At 41.5% G+C, this 14,165-nt stretch overlaps 1 pseudogene; it reads right to left on the bottom strand.

The window, feature by feature from the left end:
* Positions 1 to 7,983: 7,983 nt before the first annotated feature.
* Positions 7,984 to 10,308, bottom strand: LOC109764999 (small ribosomal subunit protein uS4m-like; annotated as a pseudogene).
* Positions 10,309 to 14,165: the final 3,857 nt, after the last annotated feature.

The following is a 14,165-nucleotide window of genomic DNA, read 5'->3' as shown; positions in this document are numbered from 1 at the left end:
TGTCGTCCAGCGGAGCTTACAAGAAGGTGACTCGGAGCCTATGGAAGGTGACTCGCGCAGACAGCTGACTCCTTTTCAATAGAAAGGAATAGCCAAACCTACCCAGCTGGCTGGTCAATCTCAGTGATCTTATCAGCCGGCAAAGCGAAGACGGACGACCACGGTCCCGACCTTACCAGCACCATAGGTTTACTAATCAATGAAGCCCCTCAACCTACTATCTTTCCTTACAAACTCAACCAAGCCTACCCAAACCCCATGCTCACGACATGTTCTTGATATTGACTGAGTTGGAGGGAGTCAGAGACTACCACAGAATCCTTCCATAGTCACCCTGATGACCTTCGTCACCAAAGCATCACGACAGTTTCCAAGACCCCTCATATAATCTCCAGTGGGGATCAGTCGGAGCACGTAGGAATGCCGACCACTACATAAGCCACATCTGGCTGAGGCGAGCAGCAAGCGGGGGAGAGTATTTTGTCGCTCCGTTAAGTTAAATTCAAAGTAGGTGTGGGTCTAGGTAGAGGAAGTCATAAATCAAGTATCAAGTATTGTTATAAATATCGTATATAGTAGTTGCCAAACTCACAAGCATCACACACTTCGATCTACTTTATTTAATAACTTAGCTAGATAGAACCGACTCAAGCTTTTAAATGAAAGAAGCAATAATGGCATAATTTCTGTCTCAAGACCTCTTGCAGCTACAGCCAATGCAGCACCTCCTTGATCAACATACCACACAGCCCATTACTCCTTGCTCCAGTCGCAGTATAAAGAGAGACTAGAAGCTACCGGGGAGCCCTCGGTAGAGTCCCTATCGTTGTTGCAACAATTACACACAGAGTTCCGGAATTTCACATTTGTGAGAAGAAAGGGTATGTGTGTTTGAAAGGAGTGGTGCACGAACGTATTCTGAGCCTCAGTCAACACAACTTGTTTCGCCTTTTCCGAACAGCATTATTATCAGGACCCTCCTTTATATAAACCACTCATAGATATATACCTGCCTGTGGCCTCAGATGAATACATCGATAGATAAGAAGGGAAATGCATCATCTAGAAAGGCTTACTGAGGTTTACGGACGATTGTGTGATGGATCGTACGCTTACTCACGACAACTTGGCTATTCAATAAAGGACGGAGTCAACATGAGCCTTAGGGTACAAAAATATTCCATTGGTGTCAGCTATTAGCGATTATTCAAAGTCGTAATGGTATAAATTATTGGTCAATTCCATTGATTCTTCTTTCCTGCTCCTTCACTAGCTATAGCGCCTTACCTCTTCTGTGACTTGTCCTGAGATGAGAAGTATCAAAAGTACCGGGGTTTGGGTTTATGTCATGCTAGACTCATGTTTCTCGTTCTTATGCCGGGTCCGCGACCTTACAAGGATACACAAGCTGGTGAAGGTTTCGGAGAAGCAGCAAGCTGTTCGGATTCAAGTTAGCTTTGAGCAGGCCTCGGGCAAGGAAATGCTTTGGCTGTGCCAGGAGATAGTCGGCTCAGGGGCTTTTGGGCGGAGCCAAAGTGGTCCACATACGTACCATTTCCATCATGACAAGATCCCCTTTTTCTGTGTGCATAGAGATAAAGCGTGCTCTTATATTTAGATAAGAGAGAGATTTTTATCAGTGCTTCCCCTTATCGGCTTGATCTTCTTCCGCTCCTCGGTAGAGTGAGTCTACTTAGCGAACTGGCAGGACGCGGAGATCGATTGATCAATATGCATATCGAGCATCTATAGTTATTCTCTCTTCCCAAAAGATATCTCAAGTCGCTTCCAACGTTTTGATGAGTAAGGGAGGGTATGTTCAACAAGATAACTATGGACGACCATCTTCCAATTTCCAATCTATATCTTTCATTGGGTAAGTAAGGGGAATAAGCAAGAACGGTGGAAAGCTTAAGAAAGTGCTAGTTCCTTTGCTGCGAATGGGTGGAATTGGTATCCCCAAAAGGTTGTTCTCTTAAAACCTCTGGCAAGGGGGTGTGGAAGAGTTCAAGTCTATCCCTTTGGTTAAGCTACTGTTGTTATACATCTCTACTATTATGGGCCACCACCTACTTAAAGGAAGTCGAGTACACATCTCCTTCAACCTGAAGGGCGAGGACCTGCAACGACGTAACATTTGAAAGAAAAGTAACCAGCATAGGAGAGTGATCAGAAAGCATACGACTCGAGGGAGGGTTGGCTAATCAAATTAGAATGAAGATTCCGCTCTATATGATAAACGTTGGTTGACTTTGATATGAAGTGTTGATTGTGTTTTCTATTCGTTCAGACCCCGATAGTGCTTCTCGTTGTGACTGAAGGAATGTTCATTCCGTGCAAGATATATGCTAGTTTACAAGCATGAGACCCTCCTTTCGGGCAGGTAGACAGAGGCCTCAGTTCCAATGAAATGGGGAGCAAAAAGAGGTCGTGTCATACCATACAGATGAAATGAATGAAAGATATTCCTGCTGTTTCTGTGCCTATTAGTACTTCGCTCTGACCACATCAAGAGGAGTAGTTTGTTTGTCTTTTGTAAAGTGAGCCCAAGGAAATATATAGGAGAACATAGCTTGTTTTGTAGTAAGTAAATTCAAAGGCTCAAATCGTCTATATCAATGCAAGTATAGCTGGATGGAGTGACTCGTGCTTTCGAACCATAAAGTAATGCCGCCTCTCGGGAGCGTGTGTTACTATTCCATTCTTTGGAGCACAATCCAACAGAAAAAAGTATGTTTCCAACCTACACCTTTAGTTGTTCCAGCTCGTGCGGAAGACGACTATGGAATTCAGATTTCCATTCTCTCGAAGCAAGCCAATCCTTAATTAATGATAGGGAAGGAAGGAATTGCTCTTAGGCTTGTGAGTCTTTTTATCATATGGATGGGTCGTACAACCCTTACATGGTCTCTTGGCATGAAATTGGGTACTTTTCGTCTATGGCGAGATGGATGTTATCTGCAAAGAATGCCAACTTAGGACCGTCAAAGTGGAAGTCGTATCAACCCACCAAAACCGCTCTTTGGAATGGAATGCATAGTATTGTGCATTGGAATGGAAAAGTCGAATAATCAAGACATGGATCCAGTATCAACATGACCCAACTTCCATTCTCGTGACCCAACTTATTCAATCACTTCCATTATCTTTCTATTGCTACAAATCGACAACAAAAAACATCCGTCAGAATTCCTGCTCGATAGGAAAAAATAGCTCTTCAACCAGAAATAGCAAGCAACATGTTTTTCCTCTCTCTTCCGGGCACACACCCTATCAGGTGATGCCACTGACAAACACCCTTATGGGGAACCCAACACTTCCTATAACAGAAAAAGCAATATCTGAAATCTTTAAGCAACAAAAAAAGACGTATACTAAAAGATATGTGTTGAAAAGGGATGGTCAATAACAAGATGAACCCAATGCCCAATCTTCCCAGTAGTATTCATTAACTCTTGAATTGATACACTTGTTCATGGCATCTATTCTCTATCTTCACTTTTCACCTTCTCATCCTTAACCTCAGTGATCTGTTCCTCCTAGACATCCTTCTGCGTACAAAAACAAAGGAAGAAGCACGGGCAAAAATCAATAGAATAGTTTAGTTTCAGAAGTCTTTTTTGATTGGTATATCAATCATGTTTTATAGGGAAATAGTTAGAATAGGAAAGCTCTGTTAGTTACTAATGTTTGGGTTTTTGTTTACGACAATAGTAGGTTTCTTGCTTGTCATATTTAGAATATAAGCATCAGTTACATTTGACGTCCAGCCTTTTTATAGAAGAGAAAGGAAGGTTAAGGGCAAGGGCACAACATAATATATAAGAAAAACTTGATCTTTGAGGGGAAATTTTTCCAACTAGACCAATAAATGAGAAAAAGTACCAGTCGTACCAAGATCCAAAGGCACCAACTTTCATTGATATATGTACCGTATCTTTTAGCTGAAAAATCTATGGATAAGAATCAGCTCTGGGAGGAGGGGTGGCGCGACAGAGCAATGAAAAGCTGGGATCTTTCCTTATCTTCGGTCGTGACGCCTTTTCCTTTTGTATGAGAAAGCGCTACAAAACATCCTTCTCACGGGTTATCTTCTACTCAAGCAAGCTCTCTCCTATTCTTCATCCACCAACTAGCAAGAACATAGGAGCTCAAGAGGGTCATCATCTTCTGAAACGATTGGCTTTTGATCTGCTTTCCAAGAGGTGGTTTCTAACATGACCAGAAAGAGTGGAATTCTTGTTAGGATTGGCATGTCAAGTTGCTTTCTCGGACCCTAACATAAACCACCTTATCCTCACTCAGATTGTTCTTTTGGACTGAGCAGAAGCACGACCTCTATCTGACGTTTTCTCTATCCCTTCTAATCTCTCAATGGCATTTCCATCTCTCGATTCAATCAATCAAGTAAGTTCGGATGACACTTGTCTTTATTTAGTGTTTCCCCGGCTCTTCAGCCATTAGTTGCATCTCAGGTTCTTTGTACCCTTTTTTAGTGCCATGCACACTGAGGTTTCTGGCATGACCGAATCTTTTGAGAATATCGCTTATTACGTTAATTTCTTCATCTTGATGTACTCAATCCATTCAAATTCCATATTTCTAATGCTATAATCCCTATATTAAGATGAAGTAAGAAAGCATCAGTCCTCTTATTTTCTGTCTTCTATGAAAGAATGTAGCTCGCTCTTTCAACCCGGGGCCCCCTCTAGGGAACTGTTTGAGTTTTAGCATCGACCCCATTTCCTTTTGATCGTATTACGCTTGACTCGCTGCAAAACATTTCGCTTTCCGCGCCACGCTCGTTTGTGGTTTACACTCCTAGCCTTTCATCTGACTTTGCCATCGGGCAATTGTTTGTTTTCAACTGGATTGGATTCCGAACCAAGAAAGATAGCCAACTTTCACTTGAAAGAAAGGAGTTTCAGAACTCTTGTATTCCACCGAATAAGAATAAGAATAAGAGAAAGAAGGGGCTATCTTTATGAATGGACCGACGCTAGAAAGTAGATCATATGGCCTTTCTTTCGCCAAAATCAAGTAAAGCCCCGGCCCAAGAAATGCAGCAAAGCAAGTTGTCTTTGGTTTGGAGCTAAATTCCCGGATGTATAGGCTTGATCGAGTGCCTTACCTGAAATCGATGATATAAAGTGGGCTCTTTAGCTTGCTCCGACAGAGGTCTCCTTCTCCCTTAGTAGCGAGACCAGTCCCTACCTCTTTTCAATCAATCTTTCATACTTTATGCCTTTTCTACGCCTAAAACAAGTTCATGTCTCTCCTCTCTGAAGTCGGACCTTATTGAAAAGTAGTACGCTTTCTTTCATGGTGTTCAGGATCCCATGCTTTGTAGTTCATGCATGGCTTTCTCTAACGAAGCTAATGCCGAAAATTAAAGACATTAAACGGAAAGACACAGGAGGTGGCGAAAAACGAAAAAAGAGAAAGAGCTTACAAACTTCTCTGAACCCGGTAGCCAGCAGAGCCCTTATTCATGGGCTAGGGACTAGCATTGAACAAAGTTGGTGGCAGACAAAGAAAAAGTGAAAGGGCAAGTAAATAATCTAAACATGTGGGTAAGCAGCAAAAAAAGAATAAAAGTAACGCGCCCTACCTGTTAGTAAAGTAAGGCCTTCCAGAGCCTATCTAACACAGACATACACGCGGATGAGGACACAGAAATAAATGGACGTCGATCCGGTATTGAAATTGCATATCAAAAAATGCAATATGTTCATACTTGATGAAACGCACATCATCCAATTCATGATTTAAGAACAAGAGAACGAGATATTGACTTTTTTTACATCTGTAACTACATTCTCACATTTCTTTTTTGATCTCATGACTTTTTATGCGATCGGAAAACGAATGAGATCAGAAAGATAGGCGGACGACTTGACCATAAGGTCGGATGTTTCCATGAGCAGTAAGCAGCGGATCTCCCCTTTTTGGGGGAAAGCTGGTTAAACAAAACTAGGGATAGCTAGCAGGTATTTTCTAAAGGTTAAAAAAGAAGGTATTTCAAAAGGCCTTTGGCAAAGGAGGTTCACCTTGCCTGCTTTCCTTGTCCTCCGTTCATCGATATCCTATACTGGATACCTTTTCCTTTTCCGAGTGGAGGCAGTAGGCTATTCTCGTTCTTAACTTTATACGATGAAACATTCCATTGTGTAGGCTCGTAGGCGTAATTCATATTCGTATTTGTTATTGGCGTACGTAATTTCCTTACTACGTCTATCGCTCGTAGGAATATATCTAAATAGGAATCGTAGTCCTCGTATGTACATCTTTCGTATTGTGATAAAGCACCTATGCCGCTAGAAATAGTAGCACCTTAAAGAAGGCATTCCAGGTTCTTTTTCCCCTGGTTTGTATCAGACCTGACCACTGATTATAGGAAAAAGGGATAATTAGATTTATGCCCCTAGTTGTGTCCCACTCGTCTGTTTTACCCCTAATTCCCAAAAGTCACCGGTTCTGTCCAAGTCACTTTGCTCCTCTTATGCTTTTGCCCTTTGACCGTTTGACCTTCAGTTTGAAAACTTCATAACTAATTCATACTGAATCAGAAAAATGCAAATAAGATACCAAAATGTTCAGAAAAACATCACCTATATGTCAGTGTCATTTGCATTCATAAAAAAGTGTTGGAAAGTGCACATCCGAGTTTTAGCTCTTTTGATACCGCCATGAATAGTGAACTATAAAAAAATTCAAAAAATATGGTGGCGAAGAACAACAAATGTTCTAAATGCTTGCCAAGTTTCATTAGGGAACGACATTCGTGGAAGTCGTGGAAAAAAATAATCTATTTTGGAGTGCTGATTGTTTTTTTGCCACGGCACCCACGAATGTTATTCCCTGATGAAACTTGGCAGGCACTTAAAACATTTGTCATTCTTTGGCACCAATTTTTTTTAAAAAAATTCAACTTTTTTAGATTTTACTATTCATGGTGGTAGCATAAGAGCTAAAACTCGGATGAGCACTTGCCAACACTTTTTTCATGAATGCAAATGACACTAACATATAGGTGATGTTTTTCTAAACATTTTGGTATCTTATTTGCATTTTTTTATTTAGTATGAATTAGTTATGAAGTTTTCAAACTGATGGTCAAACGGTCAAAGGGCAAAAGCATAATAGGACCAAAGTGACTTGGACAGAACCAGTGACTTTTGGGAATTAGGGGTAAAACAGACGAGTGGGACACAACTAGGGGCATAAATCTAATTATCCCTAGGAAAAATGAAACATTTGGTCTGTTTTAATTCATTCTCGATCTTGTTTCCCCTTGCGCTCCGAGGGAAATAAAGGGGAAATCACTGATTCATTTGGAACTGTTTTCTAACTGACTCATTGACATGAGAGATTGGATGCGATGCGCCAGTCACTCGAACTATAGCGGACAAAGGTCACCGGCAAATGACCGTTCCACAATGGAACCTGGCACTACTGTTTGCCCTAAGGGCCGACCCACCTTTTCAGAGAAACAGACACATGACATCACTATATTACGCATTTTAGAGATAAGAGAGTGGAGAATGCACTCTTCCCTTTTTTACATTTTAAACTCATGTTCATGGTCTGTTTTATTCCCAATTGTTGCCCGTGTGAAAAGAAAGAAGAGAAACTGGGCCATGTTTCCCGAGAGAGACTTCCTTCTCTCAGGCCAGCAGTCTTATACTTATAGTCAACTGATCTATGACGATCTGACCTCTTTCCTGGGCTCTGCTTGCTCGTCTATGCTCTGACCAATTCAGTCAAAATCGAAAAAACGATGTTTCCATGAAAAAGTCTAAGAAATAGTAGTAGTAGTCAAAAGTGCACTTTTTCCATATATTTCGATTTATAGGGATCCCTATCTTTATCTCTATCCACAGACATACCTATCTATATATATAGAGATTTTTCTCAAAATTGATCTAGACTATCCTCTATCCGGATAGATATGTCCCTATGAGCGACTAGGCCGATCTTTTTTTATATGTTTTGGCCACGTCCGTTTGAGCTCCGAAGAGGAATGTTTGGATCTTTCAATCTTATGTCGTGAGGGATGTGACCTATATTAGGTCCATAAGATGCCGCAACTTTTAGTGTTCTATGATTCACCTCCGAATAATGAGTAGGTAGTTCGATCCTTTTGATTCTTATCTTCCTAGTAAACGGGGATCTGGAGCAATAGGTCGAATTACTATATAAAGAAGACTTTTCTACAAAAGGACTTATTGTTCGAGTAGGAATATTTCGGTTTTTCTCCTTCCCTCTTTTCAATAAGAAGAAGTATTTGAAATCAAACAAATTCCTCTCCATTCTGTTGTGCTCAGCGAAGGAACTGCCTAAGCATACTTTTGCGGATCCAAACTTCTTTGTTCTTTCAAAGTCTTCTTCTTGCAAATAAGAACACAACTTTTGCAATTCCTTGGATTTGAGTAGTAAGCGGCATCCCCTCTGAGTTGTGAGTAAGCGGAACCATTCTTTTTTTTTCTTCTCCAGATTCTGGCCGGTTGGAATTTGCCTCTTCTTTTTCCAACTGATATGGCCGATAGGAATTTGCCTATGATTTTTCCAACTGATATGTCGATATAGAAAGATCTCCTTATTTCAAAACCGTGGGTTCTCGCGTCATCTTCTTTAAAAGATATTAGATCACCGTTGGAAACTTTCAAATGAGTAATGGTTACCAGTCCATTATTCAAACAAACCCTTCGATGACTTATCGGCTGCCTTGCTTGAGGAAGAGTGTCACTAAAATGGAGACGAACCGGAATCACATCCGATCTTGTTTCTTGACTGAGTAAAAAAGGGATATATGAAGTTCGTTCTCTTCCTCTGTGCATCTCCCTTATGGGTAAATCCCCATAATAATGAGACAACTTTCGTGTAGTTTGTGATTTGATGTTACTTTTTAGATTCTCTCCGAGAAAGATTTCTTTTAATGGATCTCCTCTTGTTCCTCAATCTTCGGAGAATACGGCGTTGGATTAGAGAAAGTTCTCTGTTCCGAACATTTCCTGGAAGTAGACGACACGTTTTAAATCTTAATGCTGGCATGGCATATTTCGTTGAATCAGTCCTTTTCGCCACATCGCGTATAAAGGGAATCAAACCCAACTCTCCACAAACCCCCCACGAATGGCCCTCCCTTAATTCAATGAACTATGAGAATTCCTTTTTTCGTTTTTTTCCTTTCAGTTCTCATAAGTCCTTGATATACTAGCAGAAACTCAATACTTGACCGAGTGCGTCACAATGCTCAGGTAAAGTGGCAGTGGTTGAAAGCAAGCGGAAACGTCAGTGTTTTCTGTGCGCTACGATAGTAGTGGTGAAAGAAAATCCAATTCAAATATCTCAACGTAAAAGGAAAATCGTTTCACTTTGAAAGGAAAGCTAGCTATATGAGATCGAAATCACTCTATCTACGATATTCATTGCACCATGATTGAAGGACAATGAGGGGCAGGTTATATTCCCTTTCTTCTGATTGATTGAGGAATCGCTGATAATGACACCACGTTAGTAGCATCTAATGCTATTGCAAGGCCCCACTCGATCTATCTCCCATTCACTTAACAATTCCTCCAGCTCTCGCCGACTATTATTTGTCATTCCCAAATCCATTCTTGTCTAAGCTGCTCATGGTACTACTTTTTTTATTTTGCGTTATTTTATTAGGTGGCAGATCAGTATAATTAGGTAGTATCTAATATGTCCACAAACTAAGTATAATCTCCGAAACCCACCTTAATCCATTTTATATAGAATTTGTCTCCTTCCGTAATCCATTCCTCCACACCACACTCTTCTTATAGTTATGAGTGAATCTGAATCCTCAAAAAAAATACCGAAGACAAAGAGAAGACATCAGGGAGCGGAGAGAGAAGAGAGCGGTTGTTGGAACAGCAAGCTCTACTTCCTTCACTGGGACACTGGCACCAAACAAAAACAAAACTAGACTCATCGAACAACAAGTCCTGCCCCTTCCTCCTGGATCTGCACATTGAACAAACAAAGACACTCCCCCTCATCCGATAAAAACGAGTATTATTTCTCAGCTGGCAACAAAGAAACGCCTAGCAGAAGAAAGTAGTTATTCTTGCTTCTCTGCTACTAGGAAAGTAAGTCATTGACAAAGGACCCAACCTTTCTGAATTCACTGAGGGAGACCTAAGATCGGAATGAACAGCAGTCGAAACCCTGAGCCCATCGTGTCTGCCAGCTATGCAATGGATCTACTGGAGATTCCGTAGGGAGAGCAGTCGCTAACCTTTCCTTCGGTCAATCACGAGAAATTTGCGAATCGAATCCGTTGTCATTAAAGTGATCAACTATATACGCTAATTATTCAAACAGATGCTCTTCGGTGGAAATGAACCACGAGAGAACAAGCCCTGCCGATAGCAGTAGAAGCGTTAGCCACATAGTGACTTTTTAATTGACACCCACTAGTGGTCAGTTTCTACTTCCAAGTTGACTGGACCAGGTACCACATTTACCATAGGATATGCTTATCTGACGAGGTCCCTCGAGTCATCTCTGCCGCTTGGAATTGCTTACAAGCTGTTCTTAAATGCTCTTCAAAGTACTCAAGCTTCAAACTCCTTGCTAACCGATGAAAGGAATCAAGCTTAAAGGACTATATGACTAGCTCTTCCACATCCTCGCCACCATTCATAAGGCTTTCAAGGAATATTGAGATATCTACATAAAAGAGAAACAAACATTCTCAGTTGGTCCACTATTAGCGAGGCCTAAAGTCTTCACTTCATCAGTCTAGGAATAACACTAAAGTAGCACCCCTCACTACATTCTTGTTCACTGAACATAGATCTATAAAGAATAGTGCACTGGTACACGATATGATCTGTCGTCATGACCCATGAACTGAGCTTCTCACTAATCGAAATGGTCCTCTCAGCATGTTTCAAGGGAAGCAAGAGATCATTTTCTCAGGATATTAGTCACCCAATCTTCCCAATAGTATTCCTTAACTCATGAATTGATACACTTGTTCATTCTCTTTCTATTTCCACTGGTTTCTTTTGTTCACTTGCAATGCGGCATTTGAATCCATTTTACTCCACTTCTCTCTCTGTTCTTCCTGATGAGGGTGATGTACTCCGGGTACCTGATCATCATGACTAGAATTCAAGAGGATTCCTTGAGTACTCGTTACTTCGAGGTCAAATGGTGCGATGGTATTCATCCAAAATAGGAAACTGGTAGCGACTTGCATTTGACAGACTCTTCCTTCCTGTAGGAATAGGGAAGAGTGGTAACGTGAGCCACCTTTCCTTTATACAGCAGTAATAGCACATGCAAGTTCCTAGGGTCTATATAGCTAGTCAAGGATCATAAAACAATTAGCAAATCATCAGTGGACTCGAAATAGCTATTTCATTGAATCGTACATGTGATTAGGCGGGGACAGGATCTGAACCTGCAGTCTTCAAGTCATGAGCCTGATGAGTTGACCAATTCCTCTACCCCACTTTAGTCTAAACCTTTCATTAACATACAGAAAATAGAGTTCGATGCCAGGCGGATACTTGACATGTTCCCCTCGGGATACCTTCTTCTTACATAAGCATCTGTCTCTGAGGTTGACATAACAGATCTAGCTAATGATACAGGAACCATTGGCCAGATGAAAGGAAGTAGGCAAGTTGATTGATCAAGGAGAAAACCTTGATCTTTCCTTTACCCCTAGATTTTGGATTATCCGGAAGGAGCACGAGGAGATTTGGCACATCAGCACGCATTCCTACTACTTGTTAAAACAAACTGCTATCATGGTGAAGCTCTACTAAGCTATATCAATAGGCTCCGCTCCTTTCCTGGACTGGACTGAAACTAATAGGCTGCTTCCTCGTCTGTACTTCAACTAGGAGGTTGTTGATATCACTCTAGATTCTCGAAAGGATATTGGATTGATTTCAAATCAAGGAAACTATTGAAATCGGGTAGCGAACCTATTGTTCCTTATTCTTTTGTCCTCCTCAGCTCTAGTTGAACAATGCACACACCCCACTTTAGCTGCACATAATAAGGTGATCCGTGAGGCGGCTAGCTATTAGTTAGTGCGATGTGCAGTGAAGTGAGAGATCTCTCTACTCTAGTAGACTAGATGAAATAGCTGCAATGACTAATGTTTGATTGGGAAGACAGAAAACATACGTTAACGTGCCCAGTCGAGCTACCGTAAGGTAGTCTAGTTAAGGAAAGGAAACCGGCTATTACCCTCACGCTAAGGGTGCGATTCCTTACTCTCGCAAAGATTCATCTTTCTCCCCAAGCTAGGTTTAAGCTTTCTATCTGTCCTTTCAGATCTGAACAATAAATAATAGAATAGTAGGGCCCTTGATTTATGGGATAACCCGACCAAAGCATAACGATAGGATTCCTAGCAAAAGGCAGGGCAAGTGAGTTCTACACGATATTCGATAATGAAACGAGCCTTCCTCCTTCTTGGAACCTCTGGATCCGAGGCCCCGGCACCCGAGTAAGTTATCAAACCTGTTCTGTTTGCTTGTTTCCCGTAATCCGTAACAGAGGCCTTTGCTGGCACTTCTCGTCTCACCTAGCGCGATGCAAAGTTCAGTAGCAGACCAGAAACAAATATCGACTTCTACTCTCCAAAGCAGACCAGAAACTAGTATCGACTTATCCTCGGGGGAAGAAGTCTTCATTGGGCCCATTGTCAAATAGCTCTGAGGAAAAGGCTGCACTGAACTAGAAACCACTAGGTTCGCCTTGCCCGGGAGGACCTGATCTTCTTGATTCAGCAGATCAATGCATCCCACTATCTGAAAGAAAAGAAGGAACGCAACCTTTCTCTTCTCCAGAACTGGACGGGGAGAGTAGTATCCTGCACTAACCAGTTAGAAGCAAGAGCCATGGGCATACTTAACTAGAACTCCCTCTTACTTAACTTCGCTAACCAGCCCTAACTCAATGGAACTTACCTTAGTACACTATTTCTATTATATAGAGCAAGAGAAAGAAAACGACCTTCTTATCTTATCAATCCTAAGTAGGAAAGTCCTCTTAGTGTGAGTGGTAAAACAATAGATCTGACTAAACTAGTCCTCGTAGATTCAAGTAGTGGATCGGTACAATGGTTGTCTTCTCCTTTTGTCCGTAACAGGTGCAAAACTCAAGACTTTGCACCCCCACCATTCACTAAATTAAGGAAGAGAAGCGGGTTGTGAAGCCCCTACTTTGAAGGGGCTATTCTGCCCTGACTTTTTGTCACTCATACATGAAGTCAGTAGTGAAACGGGTTCCCCTACCGTAATCTTTCACTAGCCCCAATGGATACGCACATTCGATAGAATCATAGTTTCCCCTACTTTCAATTGCTAATCAACGATGAAGCTCTTTCCCATTTCTTTGACCTCCTTCCTGATATCCCTTAACTAATACTTGCCCACCTCCTCTCATTGGGCACTGTCTTCAGCAAAAGCAGATTTCTAGTTTGCTTTGTTTGCGGACAAGAAGGAAGAAGTGAACTACTGACTAAACCAGAACTCATACTAGCCCATTCCTTCCCAGAAATGCACCGACTACAAGATGTATGAACCTATCGATCCACTTGTAGGGCAGAGATTGTATTTCTCTTTCGAGCGTTCAATGCTCCAAGTGCTAGAATCAATGGATGCATGCCCAGCTCCAAATACAGATGCAAAGCCTCCAGACGGTGCTGATTCGGGAAGTAGTTGCGGTCACGTTTTCTTCTGGTGGATGGTATCGATCAACGTTTGAAGGAAGCTCTGTTTTCCTATCAGCATTAGTCAGCTTTCGAGTCCTTCAAGTGAGTGCCGCGGGGAAAGGAAGAGTATTTCATCATGGCCATTTATTAGGACTACTTGGATAAGTTAGGACAATTTCTCTAAGGCCAGCTATTGAGTTAGTCGATTCATAGGTTGCCGTAAAATATGGGTGTAGGAAGCCTGGACTCTGATTACCGATTATGAAAGCGAGGACTCTTTTTCTCTCTGCCCATTAACGGAAAACTATCTTAACCTCCTTCAGCAAGTTCGTTATCTACAAGTAAGTTAGAGAATTCCTGTTGTCAAGCTAGTTATCTTATACAAGACTTTTCTATAAGGCCTGCAAGCAGGTTTAGGTGGAAGCAGGAAAGTAACACCACTTGGTTTTAGACC

Source organism: Aegilops tauschii, chromosome 4 (assembly GCF_002575655.3).
Source record: "Aegilops tauschii subsp. strangulata cultivar AL8/78 chromosome 4, Aet v6.0, whole genome shotgun sequence".
Taxonomy (NCBI): Eukaryota; Viridiplantae; Streptophyta; class Magnoliopsida; order Poales; family Poaceae; genus Aegilops; species Aegilops tauschii.
The sequence above is the reverse complement of the archived record's forward strand: the minus strand, read 5'-3'. Positions and strand labels throughout refer to the sequence as shown.